General features: G+C 48.8%; 1 non-coding gene across 1 annotated transcript; it reads left to right on the top strand.

Annotated features, from left to right (window-relative positions):
- Positions 1-5,570: 5,570 nt before the first annotated feature.
- Positions 5,571-5,733, top strand: LOC122901354. The gene has a single exon (XR_006383453.1). It is a non-coding gene; the product is annotated as a U1 spliceosomal RNA (small nuclear RNA).
- The last annotated feature ends 218 nt before the right edge of the window (positions 5,734-5,951 follow it).

Genomic DNA, 5,951 nt, shown 5'->3' with positions numbered 1-5,951 from the left:
GGAGACCTGGAGCCCAGTCCTCCACACCTGCCAGAGGGTCCCATCCTCTTCCCAGTGGAGGAGGATGAAGGACAGACAGCCTCTCCTGTGGCTGAGGAACACCACCCGCCAGGGGCTGCTCATCCCAGCACTGGTCTGTAGAGGAGCTCCTGACACTGCTTCTGCGCACCTCACTGGCCTGGGAACTGACCACGGCCGGTCCTCACTCCAACGCCTACCCTCAGGCAGGCAGCTCAGGGGACACAGCACCCTGCTTCCTAGAGATGGGACCCCTGATCCCCACATAAGAGCTCCTCAGCCCGTTCCAAAGCCCACGAGTGACAGCAGTGTCCTGAGGGCCAGTGGGACGCAGCCAGTACGAGTCCCAGATCCACGCTTCCCTGGGCCTGGCTTAGCCCGGCCGCCATCAGCTGGGCATCTGTCTACACCGAGGCTGCTGAGTGCTTCAAATGCTCCTGGTGACAGCGGTGGCTTCCCATGTGCCATCTCCTGCTTAGCCCAGCACCTCTTAGTTCCCTTCTTTTATGATCTCCGAAGTGTGGCCGCCTCACTCTGAATACGCCGTTCCCTTTCATCACCCTAACTCCTCTCTGAGGAACTCAGGCTCAGGGCCAGCCCGAGCCCATTGAAAGTCCTATGAGACAAACCAGTGATCATTTTTAAGAGGCACCTGAGAAGCACCAGTTGTGGGAAAGCCTAGTCTGTGTCCTGACAGTGCTTTAGTAGGATGTACGTGTGTATAAATGTATGATAGATATTTATATATGTTGCTATAGTAATTTGTCGAGGGCAACATAACTGGCGGACAGGGTCTGTTAGAGGAAATGAAACACAGTCCTTTTGGCGTCTATGAAAGTAAAATGTGTACAAAGAAATAAAAGGTTTTCCTCACCTGCTCTGTTTCTGATTTCGGCACCAGTCTCTAGGCTGAGCATGTAAGAGTAGGAAAGACACACTGTCCCTAAGAAGGTCATAGACTACTGTTGAAGTCTAAGTTTAAAAGGAGTTTTGCTTTCTCTGTCATTTTGTAAGAATCCGCAATCTAAAAATATTAGAGAGTGGTTCTTAGGTTTGGAGAGTCTTAGAATCAGCAGTGGAGATCACAGGAGCCACTTCCTGGGCTCCAATCCTAAGTATTTCATTGGTGTGTGGCCCCAGAATCTGCATTTGTTACACAAATACCCCCAGGTGATTCTTTTTTTTTTTTTTTCTTTTGGGTTTCAGAGTTTTCTGTGTGCGTGTGTGTGTGTGTGTGTGTTTAGCTTTTAAAAAAAAAAACAAACTTCTTTTCAGTGTTCCAAATTCATTGTTTATGCACCACACCCAGTGCTCCATGCAATGCGCGCCCTCCATAATACCCACCACCAGGCTAACCCCGCCTCCCACCCCTCTCCCCTCCAAAACCCTCAGATTGTTTCTCAGAGTCCACAGTCTCTCATGGTTCTTCTGCCCCTCCAATTTCCCCCAACTCCAATCTCCTCTCCAGCTCCCCATGCCCTCCATGTTATTCCATATGCTCCATAAATCAGTGAAACCATATGATAATTGACTCTGCTTGACTTATTCCACTCAGCATAATTTCCTCCAGTCCTGTCCCAAGTCATCCTTCCTGGTGGAGGCATAATACTCCATAGAGTATATGGACCACATCTTCCTTAATCCCTTCGTCTGTTGAAGGGCATCTTGGTTCTTTCCACTTTGGCGACTGGCCATTGCTGCTATGAACATTGGGGTACAGATGGCCCTTCTTTTCACTACATCTGTATCTTACCCCAGGTGATTCTGATGCAGACCTCAGTTTAAAACTGTTGTTCTCCAACATTGACCCAAAAGTATAGAGTTGTTTCACTTCGATTGATAACCGTTAACTGAAAAGTGTATAAGTCCTTCCATAAATGTTGGCACAGAGATCTGCAAATATTCCTGGGGAAGAATCGTTAGTTATGTTCTTTTGCTTTCCAAGAATTACTATAAAGCTATCACTCCACAATTATTTCCTAGAGAGTCACAAGCACGGACAACAACAAAGAAAATTCTCAAATAGTATCTCACAACCATCACCACCACTGCAACCAATAACAGAAAGACCCAAGAAAAGACTCCCACCTGAGGTAGGGATGCCCCCTATTTTATTAGTCAATGGAGTGACTCCACATCTGCTCTCCTGCTCTGTTGTTCAGGTATTTCCATGAAGGCCTTTGGCTGTCAATACAGAGGAACTCGCTGGCCCAATCGGTTGAATGGATGAAAGTCGGTAAGCTATTAAGGCAAAGAAACCAAGCACCAGACCATGTCGCCCTGTGCTTATTCCAGCATCCCAGCGATTCCTCCTCCATCCCTGTGCCGCCAAGGCTGCTGCACTCTGATGGGATAGTCAGTAACCAGTGAAGAACTTAGACACTGCTTCTACAAAATTCATTTTAAGTACATAACATTTAGGAAAGCAACAGAGTATGGTGTCGTATTAACCTCACACCGCTCAGGATTCAGTCACAGATCAGTTGCTTTCCACCCTTTGTAGGCTGAAAAGTAGCTTTGTGCCTTAAGAGAACTCATTGCAACAAAGATGTACCTTTGACGGGTATATTGTCCAATATTCACCTCTTTGTAAGTTATGTCCTAACCCTCCCTGTGAGAGTAACAGAGCCCACTCTTGAAATATCTTTCTGTGTGGCCGCCAATGGCTTCCACTTGGCATAATTCCCATAAGAACCTGGCTGAGCCCATGCAGGGAGCGGACTGTGAATCCCACAGAAAAGAATGGAAAGAAAACAGGTGGCAGGTGATGAGGACAGCAAAGGCCAGTGAAATGTAAATAAAAGTAAATTTCCTTACCGTCTCTTATAACACCTAAAAATCCCTTTGGAAACGTCTTTATCTCCACCCTCCACCCCCAATGTACAGTATATGATAAATCACTCCTCACAATCCCAGGGTACCTCTTCCTGTCCAGGGGTCCTGTCCCTGAACTTTAATAAAAACACCTTTTTTGCCCTGAAGACGCCTCAAGAATTCTTTCTTGGCCATTTGCTCCTGGCTCACATCACATCAGCAGGTACCTAAAAGTAAGACATAAACCCGAATAAAACTAGCTCTTGACCTGTGGATCTAAGACAGAAAAACTGCAGAGTTTGTACAGAATTTATCGCATTCCCCAGAACTCATTACCACTGAGGTGAATGAGCTAGATGGTTCTTACTGTGTTACCAAGTCACCATAAACAGAGCGCATTACAAGAACACATATATATATATATTTTTAATCTTACAGTTTTGAGGGTGCAGAGTCCCAGCAAGGATCTCAAAGATTGAGATGTCCACTGGGTACCTTCCCTTCTGGAGGCTCTAGGAGAGGGTGGAAATTAATCAAGGGAAACCACACTAAAATGCAGTCCCGAGGTTTTGCAAAAGAGCTCCTCTGCCCTCCTTACCTCCTAGGGTTGTGGCCCCAAGGGAGGGACTGATCTGACCTTACTGGGACTTGACATTGCACAGGCATAGGCCTCTACTAACCTGGCCAGGTTAATAGAGGCCTATGCCTCTACTATGCTAGCTTTTCCTCCCAGGGAGACACCAACACTCTTCCGACTCACAGTTCACCCCAATGGACTTTCAGAACAATCTTCCCAACTGACCCCTTTCCTCCAAAGAAAAGAGTGTCCCTCCCCTTTGTTCTCTGGACTCGCCTATGGATTTGCCAACGCTGCTTTATCCCAGATCTCCTTCCCCTTTTATTCCTGACAAGTCCCATTTTTGCTGGTAAAATATCCTGAAGTTTCTATTTTTTTAGGTGTGTCTCTTTGCCTGTTCCAGCTTTTAGAGGCCCCTCCTCCACGCTCAGCCCCAGCCCCAGCAGGCAGAGTCCTCCTCACACAGCATCCGTCTGACCTCTTTCTCTGCCTCTTCCACTTTTAAGACCCCCTGGTCTTTCCAGAGGTTGCCTGGAGAATCCAGGATCATCTCCCCCTCTCAAGGTCCTTAACATAAGCACCTCTGCAGGGTCCCTTTTGCTGCTGATGGAACACGTGCACAGGTTCCTGGTGATGGGTTTTCGGAATACAAGTGAGGTTTGGTGGAGTGAGGTTGGGAGCCAACGATGAAGAAAGAATCCTTGCAACGTCTCTGGTGCAGAATGTTGGTTTTAGTAAAGCATGGGGACAGGACCCTTGGGCAGAAAGAGCTGCTGCATGGGGCTGGGAGCCAAGGCTCATTATACACTTGGGCATTAGGGGTTTGGAGAAAGGGAGGTTTTCAAAAGAATATGCTAAAGAGGACCTTCAAGATCCTGGAGGCCTTTGCCATTGTCAAGTTAAGGTTGTTTTTCCCTATAGTTCGCCATTACCAATAACACAGCTGGCAGCTTCCTGGAACTGTCCCAGAGATCTCACCCAGGAGTGGGAGGTCAGGGGCTCAGGGAGTCAGCCTGTGCTTTGTCCTTTAGCTAGCCTGCTTCCTCCTCACTGGCATTACCATGGGCACCCCCTAGGGACGGGGCATTATTCTGCCTCCCACCACACTACAAACTAGGTGACAACTAAAGTTAGACACCCTCCGCCCCCCAATCTTTTCGAATTTCAACAATCTCATAAAAGAAAAGCACTCCCTCAAGGCGTCATCTAGACAAAGGCAAATCAGGACCCTAGGACACTCCATCCAGGGCCATACAATTGCCCAAGTACTGGTTTCTTGGGAGTATTTGTTTTGCTTTGTTTCCCAGACCTGGCATTTTTCCACCAACTTTGATGCAGAAATCTCATCCAAGGGGAAGAGCACCATGGTGGAGGAAGAGGGAAGGTGGTGGCAGAGCTGGCACCCCACAAACCCCCTGCTGTGAACTCTGAGCCCTGTCTAAGGGAGCAGAAGGGATGGTTTCCTTTGGCCCTGTCCTCAACAGTGGGATCCTTGGTCGTTCTCTCCAGGGCAGCCTCGAGGGAACTCTGCATCACTGCCCTAGGAGCCGGCCTGGTAAATAAGCTGTCCCCCGTGCTTTTTTCAGGGCCAGGGATGTTGCCAGCAGGTGTCAGCCAGAGGGCCAGCCCAGAGGTTGCTGACTTTTGGTTCCCTGCTCCATCCCCCAAGGTTTCCAGGCCTGGGGGGATGCGTGGGGGACTGGCTAGGAGGCTGAGTTCCACAGGTGTAGCCAATGCCCTCTCTCTCCTCAAAGCAGATTTTAAGGAGAGGGAGAGAGGGAGAGAGGGATCTGCGCTTCTCTGTCTGCTGGAAAGTCCTCCCTCATGTTCCTCTCAGGCTGGGGCAGCCTTCCCTGTGCTGAGTGCTCTGTATGCCTGCCTGTGTGTGGTGGCAGGGAGACCCCCTGACGTCATGGACGGAGCACGTCTGATGTAAATCAGTTATCATTAGGCCGAGGTTCTGGGCCAGAGAATTCCTCAGGCAGAGGATGTAGCAGTGCTGTAGTTTCCATTGTATTAGGAAGACTCCTGTGGAGGGTGAAGATGCTTGGGGCAGGAATGGGGGCTGAGGGTGTTGGGGTGTTGGTTGGCAAGAGAGCTTGTGTGCAGGGTGGACGGCGGGTGAGGCTAGTGTGGGGCAGAGGCGGAGGCAGAGAGGGTCATACTTACCCAGCAGGGGAGACACCATGATCAAGCAGGTCGTTTTCCCAGGATGAGGCTTGTCAATTGCACTATGGGCATGTGACCCCTGCGATTTCCCCAAATGTGGGAAACTCTACTCCATAATTTATGGTAGTGGGGGACTGTATTTGTCCTTTCCCCAGGTAATAGGTGTTCAATAACAGAATGCTCTGATTTTTAATTTTCTCTTACAGCTTTATCTTTTAAGAGAAGGTTTGCTGGTGTTGCTGTTTTAGCGGTACCACTCACTCAGTGAATGCGTGATTTCTAACCCACTTAACTGCATTGCTGGTTGATGGTCTTTCTCACCGGAGACACGTGGGAGTCCTCTATGCACAGTTTTCAGGAAAAGATTGGGCCT

The sequence above is a fragment of the Neovison vison genome, chromosome 2, assembly GCF_020171115.1.
Source record: "Neovison vison isolate M4711 chromosome 2, ASM_NN_V1, whole genome shotgun sequence".
Lineage (NCBI taxonomy): Eukaryota > Metazoa > Chordata > Mammalia > Carnivora > Mustelidae > Neogale > Neogale vison.
Note: the sequence above shows the minus strand (reverse complement) of the source record. Positions and strands in the feature narration are given on the sequence as shown.